The sequence below is a fragment of the Glossina fuscipes genome, unplaced genomic scaffold, assembly GCF_014805625.2.
Source record: "Glossina fuscipes isolate IAEA_lab_2018 unplaced genomic scaffold, Yale_Gfus_2 0, whole genome shotgun sequence".
Lineage (NCBI taxonomy): Eukaryota > Metazoa > Arthropoda > Insecta > Diptera > Glossinidae > Glossina > Glossina fuscipes.
Window position 1 is genome coordinate 2,186,668 of NW_023998414.1, and position 22,550 is coordinate 2,209,217.

General features: G+C 33.0%; 1 protein-coding gene across 4 annotated transcripts in view; it reads left to right on the top strand.

Moving 5' to 3' along the window:
- The window catches only part of LOC119644555 (protein piccolo), a 197,533-nt gene that overhangs the window by 169,137 nt on the left and 5,846 nt on the right, over nucleotides 1-22,550 (top strand). The window lies entirely within an intron of this gene.

The following is a 22,550-nucleotide window of genomic DNA, read 5'->3' on the forward strand; positions in this document are numbered from 1 at the left end:
AAAAAAAAAAAAACACTTGTGAGGGTCTTTCGGCCCATATCTCTGGGACCGGGCTAGCTCAGCGGCCTAGGAAAACACACGAAAATTTATATTTAGGGATGTTTATTCATTATTTTATTACTATCAGGACGCGCGAGAGGCCAGACTCGACCAAACCTCAAATATCACTCTCACTAAACTAAACCTACCCTACCCTATTCTTAATCTATTCTTATATAGTTTATTCTTAGAAGTTATTTCTCTTGCGCAATTAATAATAATAATAATAAGTCAAGCTAATGAAAGATAAAATATTTAGTATATACTGTTGAAAATTGATCAAGAAAAGGAATAAAACGGCTCGAAATATAAATTTGGGCCACATTAATATATCATTCCGACATGGTTCAATATAAGCAATTACTTGGTAACAAATACAAGTTTTTTCTATTTTCTTATAAATATGTAACGTTATTCATATATATTAGTTGAGATTTGCATATATAATTCAGAGGCTTTTTGCAATCCTGCCTTTAATACTTAATTTTGAAATTCTTTTCCCGGCAAATTTTTTTCTTCCATTTTGGAAGAAAAAATTCCGCATATTTTTTTAATGCATCCACGCTCGCCATATAACGCGATTGAGAGTAAAATTTTCCGTTAGTTTCAATGAGTGAAACTATTTTGTAGATAATTTCCGAGACAGGTAACTTAACTTGTGTAAAGTCACTTTTAAATGCTTTGCTGTGATTTCCACTGTACAAAAAACCTTCTCTTCCCATTGAGAGTCCCAATGGCAGACATCATCAGAATTTATTGATTTGCATAGTGCAGCAAATATTATATATTTCTTGTTGCTTTTTCCATCTATCGATTTTTTAATAATGAATTTATATATATATATATATATATATATATATATATATATATATATATATGGGGGATTGTGTGAATAAAAACCATATGCTCACTTAATACAAACAAATATTCATATATGCATTAATATTCTTAGCGCCCATATAAACAGAATTATAGAATGTTAACAAAAATCTGTCGACTCTGTTTGTCTTCTCTTCCTCTTCCACTTTCTCTTTTTCTATTTCTTTTCTTTTCCATTTTTCCCTACATCCATTGGCGAATATTCAAGGTATATTAGATTCATGTTTTCATTTGTAATCGCCAAAGGCACATATCAGAGGCGAGAGAGAAGTATACTTATTTTAGAGAATCGTAGAACGAAGTTCACGATCTGTTGATGAAAGACTCAGCTGAAATTATACAAATTATACTTTGTCTATTTACACATGGGTTTGATCAATTTCATAGGATTGATGAAAAATTGCATACAAGAACTGAACTGAATCACACTGAGCCACAATCGGCAAAAAAAAAACTGCAAGACAAAAATGTTGAAATAAAGCTTGATATGATATGTGTGAGATAATACCGAATTTAGGCAGTGTTTTACTGCGGTCCATTTGAAGAAAATACCAATCGACTGAATTATGTATATTTTTTTGTTCATGTATTTGCGCGTACCACGAATTCGTCTCAAACCGATATAATTTTTTTACTTAGCTTTTCCTATGAACTGTTATTCATTAGTTTATTGATGTGTATATTTATACATATATACACATACGCAGACAATATATATATATATATATATACATATGTATATATAATTGTTTTATTCAATCGCTTTTATTTATATGCTTGTAAACTAGCAGTCACAACGAAAAATTTTGGCGTTTCGTTCACCGTTTGAAATAATAATAAATCAAGTAAAACAATTTTTTTTTCTTTATTGAATAGACAAAATCGCAGTTATAACCTATAAATATCCCATCTATCAGAGATGCGAAGATCGACGGTTTGGCTCGATTGTAAATAAGCTGCGTTCGATTGTAACGAAATCTTTTTTAAAATCCAAGAATATGAATATGAATTTGAAAGAGATTTTTGAGATCCCAGATCTGGGCGAGACCATTTTAAAGGAACTATAGTTTCCACCATTCATTCTACTGAAATTTTCTCTTTTCTTTTAAAGTAAATCATTATCCAAATCCAAGTAAGAAAATGAATTCATTTCTATCAAATCAGATCCCATATGGTTCCAAGGACTCTTTATATATTGTATGACCTATGGGTGCACTTTTACGCTTCGCACGCAAACGTTTGATAAACACTTTATAGTGTCGAGTGTAAATGCCCACTGGTCGTGACTAACTCGACTACCCGACTACTAACTCAGGTTGTAACGCTCAGGTTGTGGGCGCTGAAAGGAAAAATTAACATTCATTCGTCTTCATTCGGAAAAAACGAACACTTCACTTGTCTGAAGATCGAAACATTGCAACCTGATCACTTCGCTTCCCTTCATTCTAAGGACTAACATCAATTTCCCAAACGTTATGTTGTTCGTCTCTCTTCCTCCTTTATCTGGAGCTGGCAATGGGGAAACTTTTCAGAGTAATAATATTTAGACTTGGAAAAGTGATCGTCAGTCGTCAGATAGGCGATAGAGTGTTGTGATGGTTTTAGTTGCTATCTATTTATTTATCATCGAGCTTATGGCTGTCAACTTTTAAATTAGTCTCGAAGATAATAAAATATTCTCTTCACACACATATATATATATATATATACGTTTATGTATATATGTGCATATATACACTTTTATATGTAATCATGTTATGTAACCTTACGTTGGTGTTCTGGCCACAGTTGATGGTTGATTGAGCCCCTTTTCATGTAACCAGGGGTGTTTCTATCTCTCAGTTTTAGTTTTACGTAACCATACCATTACATCAATTTTATTTAACCATTGTAGTAGTAAGTTTATCTATATCCTATTGTAGCTAAGGCTAAGGTAGCTAAATAAATTTTAGGTCAACCTTGCAGTGCCACTATATAGAGAAATGGAGGCGTATGCGTCATGCATACGTGTCTTAGCTGTGGTAGCTAGTTCATGAGATGTGGGAGGGGCTCTCAATCTTTTCTCACGGATGCTCCTAGTGCGGTTACAACCAAAAGAAATTGCACGTACCCTAACCTACCGAACGGGGATCCTATATGCCTCTAGACCCTTTCAATATCCGCCCTGCCTGTTGATTTACCTTCGGTTAACGTAAAGCTTCCTACTATGCGATATTTTCAACCTACTAAGCGATTCTAAACTCACTTTTCCTTTATTAAATGCACGATTGCTTTCTATCCATTTAAACTTGTGCTTAGCTTAATTAGAAGAATGCAAATAATTAATAATAACTCAATGAACATACCTTATATGGACCTTATATTATCTAATTGCAAGGCCTCGAAAATCGAAGGCCTATTCAATCTATCCATACAGCTTTATTTACGTAATCAGGTCCATAACTTATTAAATTGCAACGAAGGGTATCTCATTCGATATCTTATTGAAAGTAGCTTGAGAGTGAGGCTCGATCGAGACTTCTTCTTTTTTGTATAATGAGTGTGGAAAGCTCCCGGAAAATTTTCGATTTGAACTCACAGCTGATAACGTCCCTTTAGACAGAAGCCGCCTGATGGCCGCGTTTATGATCAAATCTTTAGAGGAATATCTATCCGTTCGTGGGTACAAAATAGTATTAGATTCGCTTGTATGATCCATAAAAAAGCCAGGATATTAGCTAGATCTCGTCTTGGTATTTTAAACAGTAACTATTCAATACCATCTCTACCGGTATCAAGTGCTGCCGCATTTACATTGCATGTTATTAGACAACAGCGGCTTTAACTTCTTATCTGTAAATAGTTCCCAAAAAAAAAAAAAAAATATTTACGTAGCTTTACGTGACACTACAAATACAATCGAAAGTGATGTAAGTCCATTTTCCGTAAATATAATACTAGTCCTTCTAGATTATCATGCGAGGGCCACATCACGTCCCAAAGATCCCTTATTTAATCTTTCACATTCTATTGAGTTTGAAAGGGATACAAATTAATTCGAAGGTCGTCCATAGTATAAATGGCGGTAGTTTACGTAAATTGTAGGATATATATATATATATATATATATATATATATCTATAGATTTGTTGCATGTGTGCGTATATGTGTATATGTTTATTTATTATTTTCATTATAATTTTAATAAATAAAATGAAAAAATTTTAAATTTTCTCTAGTTTAGGGTTTTTGCATTCAATTTTATAGTCTCTGTTGCTGTATAACCTCGAGTTTGTTAATGACTTAACAGAAATTTATGCACTAAATGTAAATTTGTACCTGTCAAGTCAGACTGCCTTACCGTATTACATATGCATAAATATTGTAAATATATTGTTCTGCATGCGCACAGGAAACCGAATCGAGTCCAACAGAAAAACTTTCGTTAACAAGTCACTTAATTCCCATTCGTCATGGTATTTAAACATAAATATTAAAATTAATAAGCTTTAGATGTTTGGAGTGTATTGCAGGCAACAACTCTTCATACAACATACAATCAAGACACTAACAGCACTCCATACACAACACAGCCACTTACAAGAATGCCTAACTAGCAACACAAGTCATAAAATAAACTATAAACATCCTCCTCATCATCATCATCGTCTACATTATCATCATTATCATCATTATCGCCGTCGTAGTCGTCGTCGTCGTAGTCGTCTTCAGCAACCAAGAAGTACTTTATACGGACTTGTCAGCTAAAAATGGTGTTAAAAACGCAGAAAAAAAAAAAACAAAACAGGAGAACTAAGAAAAGAAACAAGAAAACAATTTCAAATCAAGTAGCATTTTATACTGTATACAATTCTCCGAGAAAACGTACAAAATAGTCAAACAAAAAAAAAAAAAAAAAAAAAAAAAAAAAGAAAGAAAGGTTAATACCAACTTTAATAATAAGCAACTACCAAGAGAAGCTAAACAAATATGAATAAACTCATCAATAATCATTTTATTATTCCATTTGTATGGTCTATTAAATGCTCGTTCTTAGCTACATTTTAAATGAGCATAATCATATTCGGTCCGTTGATTCATATATATATATATATATATATAAGTAATGGGTGATTGAAAAAGAGGATTAAGGATTTTTTTATATATATATATATATATTGCTTTCGATAATTTATTTATGTATAAACAACGAGGCCATGATAAGAGAATGACTTTTGATGACCGACCGTTCATTCAATAAGAAATTTGACCTTGATTTGACTGATACGTCACAAACTAGGAAAGAAAGAATTTTATATGTGATATTTGAACTTGCGGCACGAAAAGAAAAAGCTTAAAAATCATATTAATGTACCGATTGTTAAGTTTTGTGTATCATATGCCAGCAGGAAATTTTTAAATTCATTAAGCCCCTCCGCCAATCTACCTTCTTTTTTTTCGTTTGTATGTAAAATTCAAAAAATTAGAAGAGAAATGCTCAAAATTGCTGGGTGAACGGAAATACACTTTCAAGAACATTTTTCATATATATAAAGGGCTTTATTCAACTGAATGAATATATTCCGTCACTATGATCGCCACTATTTTTCGCCATTTTCCTGATAATAACATCGTAGGACTTGTGGTATTGTAGACTTGTGAATCAAGTGGCAAGTCCACGATGGTCGCAACAAAACATGATCCAAACAAACTCTTGCAATATTTGTGCACGGCTTAAAATCGCTTTACCTCGTATTACTTGATCTAATCTTAGTCTTAGTCGTTGACAGTAGAGAGAGTCGAGAGTGGCCAGCTTGCAACAGTTTAAGATGCGTAATGGTTCCTTTTCAAATCCTCCAATATACAAAGCCACAAGATACATTGGGTGAGTTTCAAAGCCATTTGTGCAACTCCAGACATCTTCTTTTCTCAAAGGCAGGTTAGGCAGACGTTGCTGGATGAATAAATATATTGAAATTTTGATATTGATCAAGAATACACTTTGTAAAATCTTTGAAAATTGATTTTAGATTTTTCGAATGGATCGATAAAACGCATACATGGTATCGTTTAGTAATGGGTATAAAAACAGTCTCAATCGCCTAACTAGAAAAAAGACCCAACTAGAGAGATTATTGGCGAGTTTTCATTTGCTTAGCAAGAGAAATGGACCTACATCTGTTACTCTTTAAATCTTTCCATAACAAATTTAATTGAAATGCTTTACAGCCTATAATTGCAACTCTTTCGATCAGTCGTTTACGTACACTCGCTATATCGATTAGTGGGTGGTCGAAACGTAGCACATTACGACTAATCTCAAAAACATAAAACTTGCTTCAGAAAAGAATCTGAAGTATTATAGCGACATAGCGATTCATACCGTCGTTAGTCATTACATAAGGTACTTGGTTCTCGATTTGAAGATTTTTATGAAAAATACGATCATTCAATCAATACTCTCTCGATGGCTGTCTTTAAACATTTGCCAATTTTTAACAGTTTTTGAAGCCCTTTTGCTTTAAAGCAAAAGATGGGATTTCTCGTCGAAAAAGACTGTAAGTTTGTTGTTGGAACAAATCGAGGTGAGGATAGGCCTGACAACACTGACCAGAGTGCGTTTATTGAGTCATACACAATACACAATAAACAATCTGGACTCCAGTGTTGTTTAGACCCCCTAGTTTATAGGGATTGTCTAACCCGCTGAAGGGCGTGGGTTAGGCTTAAATAATATGTCTGCCTTGGGCCACCGTGGGATCAAGCCATCATGGCAGGCGCCCACGTTAAACCCATGTCACAATCTGTAAGCTTGTTGTTTTTGTCGTTTTGGACGCTCAGGAAAGATCATAGCAAATTCTTAAGCATTATTGTTAATAAATGTACGTACAAATGTGTATAAAAGCTAACATCTCAAGCTAGAATCTAAATGCTTTCTTACATGTTCATGAACTTTTTCCCCTTGTAATACTATGCCATAAAATGCTTTCGCGGTTCTTATTTGCAATCAACTTCTTTAAGGGCAGAATTAGTTCCAGTTTACTTAGATTCAGACAACATTCCTAACTTAAACATTCTTTTCGACTCAAATGTTCTTTGCCGAGTCAGAGTGCCTTCCGCAAGTATTCTGCGGAATTCTGCTATATACTGTTACGTCAGTTCATGGCTTCATTTTTATTCCGTTAATCGGCTTTTCCACTAATCATTTTCGTCGGCCAGCAGCTAGCTGCCTGATACGCCATGTATTTATTTACTTGGAAATTTCTTTTCGGAGAAAATCAATTAGTTGAAAAAAAAGTGGATTTGGAATTTCCGTAACTTTCCGGTCTTATATTTCAACCTTTATCGTATGTTTTCCTTGTTTTACTTGCATGCTTCCAATTCGCAACGTTTCTTCTTATATTATATTATTGTATACAGTGTCTTAGATATAATTGCGCAGACACGGTTCATTATACACTCTTCAAGTGCTTCAAGGTAATCTTTTCAGCGCCAATCAACGGATCTCTATTTATTCAATTTTAAATACGTTAATCATTAAACTTGAGACCTTTCGCCCTGATTGCCGCCAAGTTTGTATATCTCATATGAAAATGTTCAAAGAAAGACACGCAGACTCGATCAAAATCAAAAAAAAAAATCTTGTATATATTTTATTTGTTGCAGTTCAATATAGATTCAATTTGTAGTAAACTAATGACGTCACTGAAGTGAAACTTTCAATGTTAAGGCTAAAAATGAATTCATATTCAATTCATTTCTTTTGTTTTTTTTTTTTTTTTTTTTTTTTTTTCACAAAAGCTTTATAATTAGTCTTTAACTTTAGCGTATAGCTAACTATTAATTAATGATATATGTAATTATTATTGACGAAACACCGGAATGGAGGAATGGGGAGAGAAACGTACTCAATTTATAAAATCGGGGCATGAACTTTTATATTCATTTAACATACTTTAAGGGGAGTGCATTGCATCACGATGAATAATTTTATTATGCCGTTATTGCCTATCAAGCGTATAAAAGAAATTCTATTTTTTTTATTTTTTTTTTTTTGTTTTCTTCTTGGAAAACTTTTCGAAAATTTTAATTCCTTTTGAAATACAACGACTTATGAAAATATTTCTACGTATCGTGAAGTGAACATAAAAGAAAATGTGCAAAAAAGTAAAAAAAAAAAAAAAAAAAAACAACGCAAAAAAATTTATTACCGGTGATAAGTTGACTAAATTAACGTGTAATTAATGTTCACACGCACACTTGTAAAAATTTATGCCACAACGTATTACACGCATCACACATTTTTAAAGAACATTAGTATTTCAAGCGAACGTATATATATATATATATATATATATATATATATATATATATATATATGCATGTGTGCATTTATAAACGCGTATAAAAATGTTTTCTTTAAGACAAACGTTTACATTAGAAAAAATAAATGCGACAGCGGTCCCCTGTACACAAGCCTTCTTTTTGTTTACGTTAACTCAAATTATGCGCGCTGTCAAGATAACTAGACTAACAAGCCATCTCCGAGTACAAAATAGAATAGAGAAAAGTCTTACATCATTTAATGTTACAATATGGCTGGGATGCGGCTAACCTATATCATGGTTATCTTGCACTTTGAATTAATCGTCACCGGACACGATTCAACTGAACTATCCTAACGAATTATGTGAAAAAAAAACGTAGTGCTTATCTTAAATGATTTTTTTTTTTATTTTTATTTTTTTGGTTTTTGTTTATGTAAAACAACATCTACTGAAAATTTTAAATAATTATTTTCTATACAATTTTATTTAGCATCGTTTAGCAAGAACTGATTTAATATACGAATATTTGTAACAAAATTTTGTCCAACCGCCCATTATATGATAAATAAAATTTTGATGCAAATTAAAACTTGACCTTAGGTTGTATTTAATTTATTTATTTTCTTGCGCGCATAATAGTAATCGTTTTCTTGCTCGGAATGTAATTAAAAGATAAGCCGTAACTAAATCCGTAATACAATTACCCAGTGCTGCTGCTCGCTGCATACGTATAAACATATGCAAGCATATTTTGCGGTGAAAGCTCAATGTTCATCATTATCATTATCATTATTATCATCATTATTATTATTATCATTATTATCATCATTATTATCGTCGTACGCAGTTTTTTTTTTTTTCTGTTTTTCAATAATAGTGATTAACTCTAAATACCGAATGCAACTGTTAGCTTACTAAGCGTTGAAATGTTCAGACACTGATGTCAATTCGAACTTAATGCTGGCACATGTTGCATGAGTGGTAAAAAGAAAGCTCATTAATTCATGCATATACGACGTAAATGCTTATAATTGTGATCATTTTTATAGCCGCCAGCCCAAATAGCATCATTTGAATTTTTTGACATATGCATATATGTATGCACGCACGCACGCACGCACGCACGCATCCAAGCAAGCAAGCAAGCAAGCAAGCAAGCAATGCATGATGTTACTAAGAACACTTTAATTCAAATTTATTTATTATTTATTAATTTTTTTGGAATTTTTTCATCCATCACTATCGTTTTTCTTCTGTACAGTGTTCAAAAAATTCGACCAAAATGCTTACATACATATATATATATATATATATATAATATCTTTGATTTTTTTTTTTTTTCTTCTTTAAATCGTAATTTTTACACAGAGATTTTTCAATGTTTTGTTGTAATTTTTTATGTGTCAGTTTATCGCTTAAATCGCATTTTTATATCACAGTACGATAACTTAAGACACTGGCGAATTTGCTTGAAATTTACCGCCACACAAAATCTTTGGAACCAGTTGCTTTTTTGTTTTCCCCCTTCTTCTTTTTCTTCTTCTTCTTGTTTTTCGTCTTCTACTATTGCGTTTGCAAGTAGATAATATGGTTGTTTAATGCTCATGTTGAGTGATTATTATTGTGCGATTCTGTGTTCATTAAGCACTATACGATGTCGGTCGGCTTTCGGCACATATATATGCGCCTACATATACTGCATTCACTTATAAATCCCATTTTACGATTGCAATAACAACAATAATAATTCTGTTTTATAAATCTGCCAGCATTACGTTTTCCTGCTCCACCAATGAGCCGAATATGAAGAGAGGGAGAGAGAGAGAGAGAGAGAGAGAGAGAGAGAGAGAGAGAGAGAGAGACAGAACAGTACTACAAATTATATAAGAAAACTTTTGAAAATGAATATTTTTGAAAAATTTTCATGAATAATTAAATTAAATAAATAAGAAAACTAAATATATCTTTAAGTAAATCTTGACTTTCTCTTGCAAAATGTTTTAATGAACGGACTGAGAGATGATCAGCCAAGCGAACGAATAATCGCCAGGACAATCGCAAAACGATAATTAAATGAATTGTTTAATTAGATAATCTGACAAATGAAATGACAATCGCGCCACAAGGACTTCCCAAATGAATTATAAAAAATGGAATGGTGTGAACTATTTGTTTGATACGATACGATTAAGATAAATCAATTTAGAAACCCATATTTCTTAAACCTTTCGTAAATTCCACTGAGTATGTTATCATTTAATAGGAATTGTAAGAATGCTTCTTCTTTTATTTATTAATTGTCATTTAATATTTTATTTTTAAACTTAGTAACGTTTTGTTATATACCCATCACCGAAGACTAAAGAGTTTTTCAGAAGGAAAATCAAAATTGATTTTTTTTTTTTTTTTTTTTTTTTTTGTTTATTAAAAAAAAAAAAAAAGGTTTTAAAGGGAAAAAAGTTACATATGAAAAAAACTGGAAAAAAACGGCCAAAAACACCCAATAAATATATAATGTACCAAAATTTTAAATTTTTTTTTTTTTTTTTTTTTAAGTTGTTAACCACTTTTAAAGTTGAAGTACACATAAACATGCCCGTCTGCTCGTTTGTCCATCTGTCTGTGTAGTATTTATGGTAAACATTCTCTCGTTAGCGAAAATTTGCAAAAAAAATTTGAAAGTGACTTAAACTTGTTGAAGGTCACAAACCTGTGCGACAAAAACTGTTATTTTGAAAATAGTAAAATTCGTCCCCGCCCACTCCATATTAAAGAGGATACAATTTTTCTTGTTTTTAGAATAAGGATAATGGGTATAAAAGGTTCGATCACGACCGAATATAATTCTTTTAGTTGTTTTTACTTAAATAATTTCGATCACATTTGAACTGCCTATAGGCCGTTCCTATATTTAACATAAAATTTATCAAAACAAATTTCACGAAAATATGCAAAATTTATCGATAAAATTGCATTTTTTTTCTCAACAAATTTTTATTTAAATTAATTATTATTAATATTTGTTTTATGAGTAAGTATTATTATTATTATTATTATTATTACTATTATAATTTTAGACTGAATGAAATAAATTCTTAGACAAAAAAAAAAAAAGAAGACATTGAGCACTAGCAACACAGGCTATCGGCTCTAATTTATAAAAGTACATTAGATAGTGAGCCTAGCAGTTTGGATAAACTCATATATTGTACTGATATTCTGTTCTGCAGCTGATTGTACAATGTCCGTCCATAGAGTTAATAGTTCCAAATGCATTACCTCTGGCCACGGTAAAGTTAAAGGCAATCACAGAGAATGTGCTTTATAGTGAGAACTTGTCCACAATTGTAGATTGGGGAGGAAGACTTCTTCAAGATCCATTGATTAGTTGCAATTTTTGACTCTTGATTTTCTCAACATTTTTTAGATATATATAGAGGTGGAGTTAATTGACGATTCATAAAAGAGTTGTACTAATGATGGTATTGTGGATTTTCTTCTGTAATTTTCTCTTTTTTCTCTTCGATAATATTATATATAACATGCTTCTAAAAAGGCAGTTTCCAATTGGGTCACGTCCTTTTTGGTTTGATCTGCCTCGTCCTCATTCAGGCAATACGTTATCCTTTAACGATTAATTCGGAAATTCGCTCTATATCTGAAGAGCAGCCTGATCGCTGCAAGCACTCATTTTATGTTTAAAGCTTTACTAAAAAAAAACGTTTCGCATGCATTGCCTACATGCAGGTTCTGTTTTTGCGTTGATCTCTCTCTCTCTCTAATAATAATCCATACTCTATATATATCACATTTTTCTACATTTTCATTGCTGATGGACTTGGTAGCAATTAGCTTAAAACGAATTTTGTCTTCGGCTTCTTGACTTTGCTAACACCGTTCTCCACCAATCCATAAATTTGTGTTCGTGATATCGTATCCTCGGCAAAGGCGTCTCTTAATATTACCCCAATCCATTTTTTATTTCATTTTCTAACAGTAAATATTCATATGTTTAGGTGGGCCGCGAATGCAAAACTATGCATCACAAGTGCTTGGAAAATATCACATATGCGTTATCAACGACCATCCGCAAAAGGGGAAAGAGCTGCAAAAATGCCGCCCACGAGTCATAGTATGCCGAATTTTCGTTTTGTTGGAATTTCAAAAACTGCAGTCGCAGGTATTCTGCTATTCAGCACATTCTTATAGTCTACATAGAAATATGTGTGTAGACAAGCATTCTCGTAGCATTGATATTGTGGGATGGTAATCAAGATGCTGGGGCACACGAACGAATGACGAAAGTTATGATTGTCTAAACAAGCATATATAATACTCTGAATATTTGATTATATATGTAACTTGCGCAGTTCCAAAACGCTCCTCCGCTTCTTATAAAAGGAAAAGAACGAAAATTAATTTCAAATCTATGGTTCACTTTTGTTTTTTCATTGGAATTGAACGTCGTCGGGAAGTGCCAACAATATTGTCCGCGATTGTTTGTAGCATTTCTCGTAGGTTTCAGATAAATCCAAAGACCTTAACAACTATACCCGTATGGACGACTGTTAAAATTGCTTTTCATTTTGTATCAGACATATTCCATAAGATGTACTATGCACAACGCACTTGAAGGTTGGTTCAAGTTACCCTACCATTCAAAAATCAATCTCAAAAGCCTATTTTTAGGCATTATATACATATTATATATATATATATATTGAAAATCTTGCTTGAAATCTCATTAAGCAATAAAAACAGAAAAAAAAAAACAAAAGTGATGCATTATTTAAAAAAAAAAAAAAAAAAAAAAAAAAAAAAAGAAAAGAAAGAAAGAAAGAAAAAAAAGTAAATTTCATTTATTTAACTTTCTTGCTTTTTAGGTTTTGTAACGTTTTACATTTTCGTGCATGCGGTTATACACCAATGTAGGTTTAAAACATATCCCAACTCCTGTGAGACGTAAAAGGAAACTATGTTTAGATATGCAAAACAAATACAAACATATGTACAAATGTATTTATTCATTGCAATCATAAAGTTTTTGCCAATTTTCATAAACAAAATGTAAACAAACAAAAAAAAAGAAAAAAAAAATTGAAAAACTAACACAAGTGCTTTGTGTGCAGTACACATATACGATTATATGGTATAACGAGCCAGGAAGTTGACGGCAATTTGTTGCTTAAAAACACTTACAAATATATATATATATATACACACATACTTGCACACACACACACACATTTGCACACACACACACACACATTTGCACACACACACACACACTTACACACACATACGCGCGCGCTTAATACGGAGCTTATCCTTTAGAGAGGAAAAAACAGTATAAACGGTATATACAAACGACATATGAAAAACCTATTTTCTCTCGTTTCCGTCGTCGCATACGCTTAAATTTGTTTATAAATGTTTCAAATGTTGTTGTGTTGAGTGATAATTTTAATGAAATGCATAATGTATATATATATATATATATATATATTAAATGTTATGTATATACTCTAACGTATTTGCAACATATATGTATGTCAGAATATAACACAAATGAACAGGAAAAAGCAACGATAACCGATAACTTCATTTAAAAAGCAATAAATCAGTTAGTAAATCGAATGAGGTTTTGGTTGAATACATATTCAACGAAATCAGGGATACTCAAAGGACAGTCGGTGCGCGTAATGCTACTATCGGGATTGCCTTATTAGTGGTGAAAGCATTTACGTCCCGAAATAACTTTGCTACAAATATTATCATCTACGAAAATTTTAGTTGGCCTAGGCTTCTCCAAAATAATTATTCTCGCTAAAAAAAGTAAGCCTTCATATTGGATAGAATCGAATTTATTGATATTTTATGATACATATTGATACGTTATAATAATTTCATATAAAAGCTAATTATACCAAATATGGATCACGTAGTTCTATCTGATGACCATTCGTCGTATAGGTACACCCTTAAAATGTAAGCATTAATATCGGGAAAAAAGATAAATATGTTGCACTTTATCGCTAAAATAAATCAAATCTATCATAAAAAAAAAAAAAAAAAATTAAAGTTTGCTCAAGTTGAGCGATGTCGGTTTACATTTTAAACCCGCTCCCCTGAAGGGCCATTAGGAATGAAACATCATTTTTAGTATTTTGCCATGAAAATGAACTTAGGAATTGTATTAGCGCCCCGGTGTGGGGCGGGGGGCGGGGGGAGATACTTAAGGAGCTCGCTTTGCTCGGCCATAAACTATTTGTTTGGTGTTGTATCGACTTTTAGATAGAAATACATATAGAACGACATGCAGAAATATATAAAATTAGCTATATATATATATATATATATATGGTGTATATACATGGTTGGTCTCATAGTGCGAAACTCATCGGTAAAGTTAGGAAGACTTTACTGGAATCTGTTTCTATTCTCGTTGTCGTCTTCACCAAACTGGAATTCCTTTCCTTAAGTACTAGATTAGTCTCGTTATCGAGTTATCTGTTGTATCAATTATTACACGAATGTACCCACAGTGTCTACAAAAAAAAAAAAAGGAAAAAAAAGTTGGGTTCTTTTGTGGACGCTTTTTGATCGACTATCCTATCGCAATTGATAGCTAGTGGGAAAAAAAGATAAGCACGATGGCGGACGATGAACAATGATGTTTAATCCTCTTCAATATTCATATCAACGCAATTGTCACTAACCACTTGCCCCCTTCTCTGCTTATCTGACTTGTTTTGCGCGCAGGATAGCACGAAAGATTGTTTTCCAATCGCGCTTTTTTTTCCTGCCATCACGTTCATTAATATAACATAAATAATAACTTTAGCACATACATAGTGTCAACTAACAGTCACACTTCTGGTTTTAAAGTGTCTGCGATGGCTCTATAATAGGCAAAAGGCTCTTCTTTACAATTCATCATAGCATGTATATTACCCTAAAATTTACAAATTCTATATATATATCTATTTTTAACTATTATAACTCATCTCTCTTGTCTACATATCTTCTCGAAGGGAAACTGTATGCATTCAACAAATTCGATCTGAAGCAAACTCGACGTGCAATCTTTGCTGATTCGTATTATCCCCCTAAATATATTACACCGTTCATTGAGCTCAGAGAAATTTGTACGGCTTTTAGCCGTACCTGCCACCTTCCACAAAGTGCATCAAAATTTCACAACTTTTCGAGCATTCATTTGGTAATGCCACTGTTATTGGTCGGCTGTGACAATTTTCGCTGGTTGCTGTACACTCGGCTAACGGCCGATTTGACTCCGAAGTATAGAAATGAATCCAGGTCTTATTCGAAAAACAACTGTTTTTAGTTCGCTTAAATGGTGCCAAGCACTGCTCTGCATCATCACTTCGCACTTCGATCAGACTTTTCGCATGAACAAATATTCATGCTAAACAGTGAATACACTCACTCACTACTTTCTGAGATCGTAAGTGTGTCAGCTTTTTCAATCAACTTTACCTCTCGGTCTTCCATTACAAATTTTGTGCACTTATTTATCTTTTCTTGAGCGACTACCGAACTCGGGCGATCACAGCGCTCAGCATCAGGTCATTACATTTTTCAAGCCAATACCGCATCGAGAATCATCGGAAAAACAGATTTTGCGACTGCTTTGCAACCGTAAGTTTCCTTCGGAATTGTTCCCCGGTAGATCTCTCAACTTACGTTCGATTTACGTTGAAGCACTTCACTCTCCGCCTCTTAGCGGCACCAAGTGAAACCACTGTGCTTTAAAATTGCATAATCTGCGGTTAAATTGTATTAACAACATGTTGTACCGTGTTCTTTCCTTCCCTTACGCCTTCGAATTCATTGTTTCACATCAATATTCACTATTCACGCTCTTAATCAAATGATATATACAGGCAGACATAGATGATAGGTTACTTTTTTTTTTTAATTTTATTAATCATTGAGCGCAGCCCGAACCGCGACAGCGTAAACAAATAATTAGATGAGAAGATCAGAGAGGGCAAACTGCTAGAGTAAATATAGTATATATAAATGAATGACATCTGTCGAAAACTCTTGCTCGCAAACTTCAAAAGCAGCTGCCAGCCGGAGAGCTCTTATAAGCTCGGATAAGGCGAATATTGAAATGATTTTTTAACTTAGAAGCTGCTGCGCACATTTCGCGCTATCATTGCCGGTCAAATTCAAATATAGCCAAACTTGATTGATTCATAATCCATAAACGATTGTCGTCTTCAGGCAGTTGTCACTAAAGTTTTCGGCTATTGTTGTATCGGTAGCGAAACGAAAACTTTCGTAATGAATAGAAAATATTTTCGCGTTTATTCGTTTTCTTTGCGCTCTTTAGCGAAGACACAAGTTTAAGGTTAATCCACTAGCTAAGGTTAAAAAATTCCTGTTAATAATGTTTTGTTGCGAATTTTCACAAATATTTATTTTCCTCTCTAATGTGTTTATGTGTAATGAAATCTCATTTAAGCAAATATTTCATCCTTCAGTTATAGATTATAGAATCTTGCTTCTCACAAGATTGAAAAGAATATTGTCGATTAAGGTTTCCGATTAGCTAAAAGAATAAAAGTAATAATTTTTATCTATCTGTTACTTCAGGGTGGGACCATTCTAGGTCTATTTACTATATATTTTGCATTCAACCGTGAGCATGCATGGGAGACCGTGAACAGATTTATACACTTTTGATTGACGTAAGATTTGAACTATTTATTAATCGAAAATATGGAGATTGAGCACAAGTTACTAACAATTATAATAATGTTACGTAAAATGATTTGTTCCGTGAATCGTAAATCTATTTAAAAATGAATTACTTACAAACACTTATATTTGCAACGTTTCAGTGCTTCTTGGGAACATCGTCGTCCGAATATCATGATTCTCTTCCCTTTGCCTATAGTAATCTCACTATATTATAAAACCGTTTAAGAGTATGCCACCAATAAAGGGTTCAATCGTGATATTTGTCTTAATCGTTTTACCTATCGTTTTAATTCTATATTAATTTTTGGCGAATTATTGCTGAACTTTGCGACAATCATCCGCTTCAGAAGCCTTCTTAACGCCACCAGTTGTAGCTTCGTTTATTTGCTTCCAACATATACAGGATTTTCGTTGTCCGGAAAAACAGGCAAACTTATTTTGGTAAAGGACTCTGGCAACTCTACGAAAAAATGATGCCCAATTGAGCCATTTTAGTTGAATTGGACAAATGCAAACGTCAAACCCAACCTAATGTGGTACACAAGTTTAATCCCTACATGGGGCAGGATTTAAAAAGTAGGCGTTGAAATTTTGTAGAGCTCACTTTTGTCTGAAATTACTATAAAATATTATGGGTCAATCTGCTAAATTTGCATGAGAATCCTTATTAGGGTAGAATTCAAAAAATATGCCGAGAAGTTCCAAATTTAGTACATTTCGATTTTTTATGTTAAATTACTACTATGATATAATTTTCTGCAAGAAGCATTGAAAATTATACCTTTTCTGTTTTGTGTGTACCTCGCTTTTCGTTATATGAGAAAGTTTAAAATTTGCCCCAGCTGATCCAAATTTTCCACACCAACTTAGAATGCTTAAGTACTGTTACTTAGCAATTTTTGCTGAGAAATTTTGAAAATTACAATTTTTTATCATATAACAACTTTTTAGAATAGGTTGTTATCTGGGGAGTAAACGAAAAAATGAACCGATCCGAATCATTTTCAAAAGCGTTCGTTCTTGGGTCAAAAATTACTAGCTGTAGCTTGAACACAAATTTGCCTGGACAGACGGACAGACAATCTTAGATCAATTTATATAATGATTCCCGATAATAATAATAAAAGGTGGGTCCATTTTAAGCCCTTCTGCGTTAATATACCTTGTACCATACGTAGTGTAGGGCGTTAACACTTATGAGTTTTATGCTAATTCTAAGCAAAACACTTTCAAGGATGAAAACTTTTTTTATGATAGGCTTTGTGATTGATAAAATATATAGAATATCTTTCATTTATATTGCAGATCAAAATTTAAAAAAACAAAGAAAAAAACAAAAAAAAAAAAAACAACAAAGAATATTAAATAATAAAAAAAGCAAAAATCTGTAATCAAAATTTCATGCCAAACGAAAGTACTTAAAGTGTATTATAACTCTATTAAAAGATAATGTAATAAAAAGTAAACAATAATAAAAAACAAAAAAAGAAAGAAGAAAGAAGGAAACCAAAAACACACAACTAAGTTGCCTTACAAACCGATACTTCCTTATTATTATATATAAAAGCAAAAGAAATAAAAAACCAAAAATTATAAAAAAAATAAATAAATAAATAAATAAATAAATAAATAAACAAACGTCAAACATAAATCAAAGACCTCTTGTGTGCATATATATATATATATATATATATATATATATATATATATATATATATATATAACCCTTTTTACGTGCACACACACACACACAAACAAATTATTATAATCACATATATATTCAATGTATTTATTTTTTAAATCGTAAAATATTGAAAAATAACAATAATAGAAAAAAAAAAAAAAAAAGAGAAAAGAAAGAATAAAGAAAACAAGATGAAAAGCTGTGGACATTGCCAAACGCAGCAGCAGCAGCAACAACAACGCCAGCAGCAGCAGCAGCAACAGCAACAGCAAAAGACAATAAATAATAAAATAATGAATTCCTCACATGTTATGAAAGCGTTCCGTTATATGAGTGCAGCCGCACCAACTGCTTCTACACCCAATCAGTTGTGCCAACATCAATTACAACATCAACAGCAGCAACAACAACAACAGCAGCAGCAGCAGCATCAACAACAACGTTGCTCAAGTGTCGGCAGCACCGGTAGCAGCATATGCGATTCACTCTCATCACATTCTGGTTCTGCTCTATCGCCTACCGAACCATTGACACATCACCATCCACTAACTGTTTCGCCAGTGACAACCAACAAAGGCAAAAATATTATTAATGGCATTGGCGGGGGTGGGTGTGGTGGTAGCAGCGTCAATGGTGGCAGTGGTAGCGGTGGCGGTGGCGGTGGCGGTGGCGGTGGCGGTGGCGGTGGTGTAATGAATGTCATCAATTCTAGTCTTGTGCATTCAAATGCGGCCGCATTATCGAGCACATTAACAAGTGGCATTGAAATAGCCGCGCGTACAATGCCGACAGCAGCAGCAGCAGCAGCAGCAGCACCAACCATGATGCCAATACCGCCGCCGCCTAATATTCAGGCGCACACAGCTCCGCCAACCGGTCCCCCACCGCCACCGCCTGCAACCTCAACATTACCACCATTAGTTGGTGGGTTAGGGGCCGCAGCGGTGGCTGCTAACTTGGCCGAATCTTTCTCATTGTTACACCAGCAGGCTCATCATTTTCGTGATATTCTCTACGCTGCTCATTTACTAGGTCGAGGTAAAAAAGAAAACTACGGTTTTTTGTTTTGTTCTACTTTTACCCAAAAAAAAAAAAAGCAAAAAGGCAAAAAAGCAAAAAAAACAACAAAAAAAACCGAAAACCGAAAACAAAACAACTATCTATTGTATGAAGCATAACCATTAGCATGACCATTAGGTACGTTCGTGTACATAATTATACAATGCAAATTTCCATTATATTGTATTATGCAATCGCACAAACCAACAACAGTAGCAGCAGCAGCAGCAAAAGTGCAGAAAGCAAAAGGCGTTTTATTGAAATTATCCTTAACCGATAGTCACATTAGTATGCCGAACATATTTGTAAACTATTGACACCCGTACTACAAGCGTTAAGCGTAAAGTTTTCAAGTATGATGAAACTCGATAAACTTGAATTTGAATCGAGGATAAAGATTCTTTATATTTTTCCATTAACTTTTCAATGCAATAATGCAATGATATAATGATGCAATGATGATGAGCTTTAATGCTTTACATATTTGTATTGCTTTCATCAATTGCCATCAAATGGCATCAAATGGCATCAAAAGCAACCGAGCATTTCGATCTCTTTTGGGCCATTAATCATTTCATGTCATCATGACAAACAACAAACTCTAATAACAATTTCTCTACTCTGCCAGCGCGATATTAACAACAAATATTGCATGGCGTGCGCTCTTTTTGCTACAAGTATAATCGCTCTTGTTGCCCCGTAACATGTTGTGAGATGGCCATAAAAATGCCACATGCTGTCTGCATATTGTAGCTTAAGTTTGCGTGCATTTCACTTGACACTTTGATCAGTCAATTGTTAAGGATTAATTAAATGCATGCATACGAGTATGCGTTCGTCGTATCGAAAGCAGCCGCAGCAGCATATGTATATATAAACACGGATTATATGGAATTGTTTGTAGCTAATACGAAATTAGGTTAATTACATTTTTCGCATCAATTCAAGGAAATCGATCCGTTGTCGGAGATTTCTCTCACTTTTAATACTAAGACTACTAACGTTTTCCTTCCTCCAAAATAAGAAAAAATTGTCTCGTAAATATTTTTTTGAATTCAAGCTAACAAAAGAGAGAAAAAAAAAAAAAAAGAAAAAAAACTAACAAATTTTTTCACTTTCGTCTCGTTTGAGCAATAATTCGCAGATCGCTGAAGTTGATCAAATATCGAACGTTACCCAAGTATCTTATCTTTCCAATCGTATGCAAATAATTCTTAATTAGATTCTGTTTAATGCTAAGCGATGATATAAGATCAAATGCTTTAGGGTTATGTTTTCTTTGAGAAATTTTCAAGATTTTTATCGATATTTGGTTGATCGAAGCGCGGAGCTTTTGTGGATTCAAAATGCATTGCATTTTTTTTGCCTGAATTGCCGGAAGCTTCTTTTTCAAACTATTTGTGGACCGTAAATTTTGGCTATGCGTTTTCAAACGGATGCTAATGCGTCTTCTTAATGTTAATATTACCAAAGCTTAGCGACTCTAAATAATTCTATTAAGGAAAACGCTACGAAGTTTTTCCCTTATCTTATTATATCGCTAAAGCGCTTTCATTGGGAGCCTTTTTTATATGAACTTGAAACTGTAAATGCAATAATGGGTATGAGAAAATGTTACAGGTAAGCATGTTAGTCCTATCTCCTATTTCCTTCTCTGTATCCCCCCGTTTCTTCTCGTCTTTGTGAAGATTTCGAAATTTTAAAAATTTCGAAATTCCACTGGCCAGTGGATAATAATTTACTTTGGTAATAATAAAAACAATGAACATTTTACATTAACTTTTCAGATCCCTTTCAGAGTTAATTAGACGTTTAACAAACAAATTGTTACCCCGAGAAACCAGCATTTAGTGTATAGATGCGATTGTAAAAAAAAAATTAGAAAAAATTGCAAAAAAAAAAAAAATAGTACAATAGACAACAAACAACAAACGAACAAGCCAACAAACGGTCATTTATGTAACTATATTTATGCAAAAAGAAAGTAACGTCCCATGTAAAATAATAGAAAAAAAAAGAGTTGTAGATAAATACGTACGTATGTATGGATTGCTTCCGCACTCATAACGGCTCCGTTATGCGACCAACAATATATAAGTAAATAAAAACCTCACAACAATGGCATCTACCTATATACATATATATATATATATATATATATATATATATGCATATATATATATACATACGTGCGAACACAAAAACACAAACATTTATAAAATGTAAAACTAGTCAACTTTTATGGTGCTCGCATTCAAAACAATCGAATAACATTACAAACATCGTACTTGTTTAAAACAAGTTACTCTAGCGATCCGCAAACATTTTCTTGACTAGGCATCTTTGCAATATCGGCGCTTGCCATTTTCATTTCTGTTGATTTTCTTTCTTCTCGCTTTACTTTACTATTGACTACAATAACCCATATAAACAATGTGTATTGCAATATATACACAATCCTATAATGATCATCATTATCTTCATCAATAGTTTAGATAGTCGTTGCAGTTACTTTATAAAAGACGAACTCCTAATGTTAACAATACCTTTGCAGCAAGCAAAAAGAGAATAAGAGAAGGGGACTCGCAATACTTCAGTAGCGTTTAATATTTTCATCTATGTATTTGTATGTATGTAGTGTAGTGTAGTGATTTAATCAGAGATTTTCAATGTTTGTACATGCAGTCATAGCAATTCATTCAAAAACGAAACCATCTAAATCCCCCCCTCCCTTCTACCATCATAACAAAAAAGGAGAATGCATATAGAGTGGAATAAGATAACATGTATAATGTTTTTGTAAGAAAAACAAAAAAAAAATTTCTCGGAAAATTCTAAAAATTGTTTTT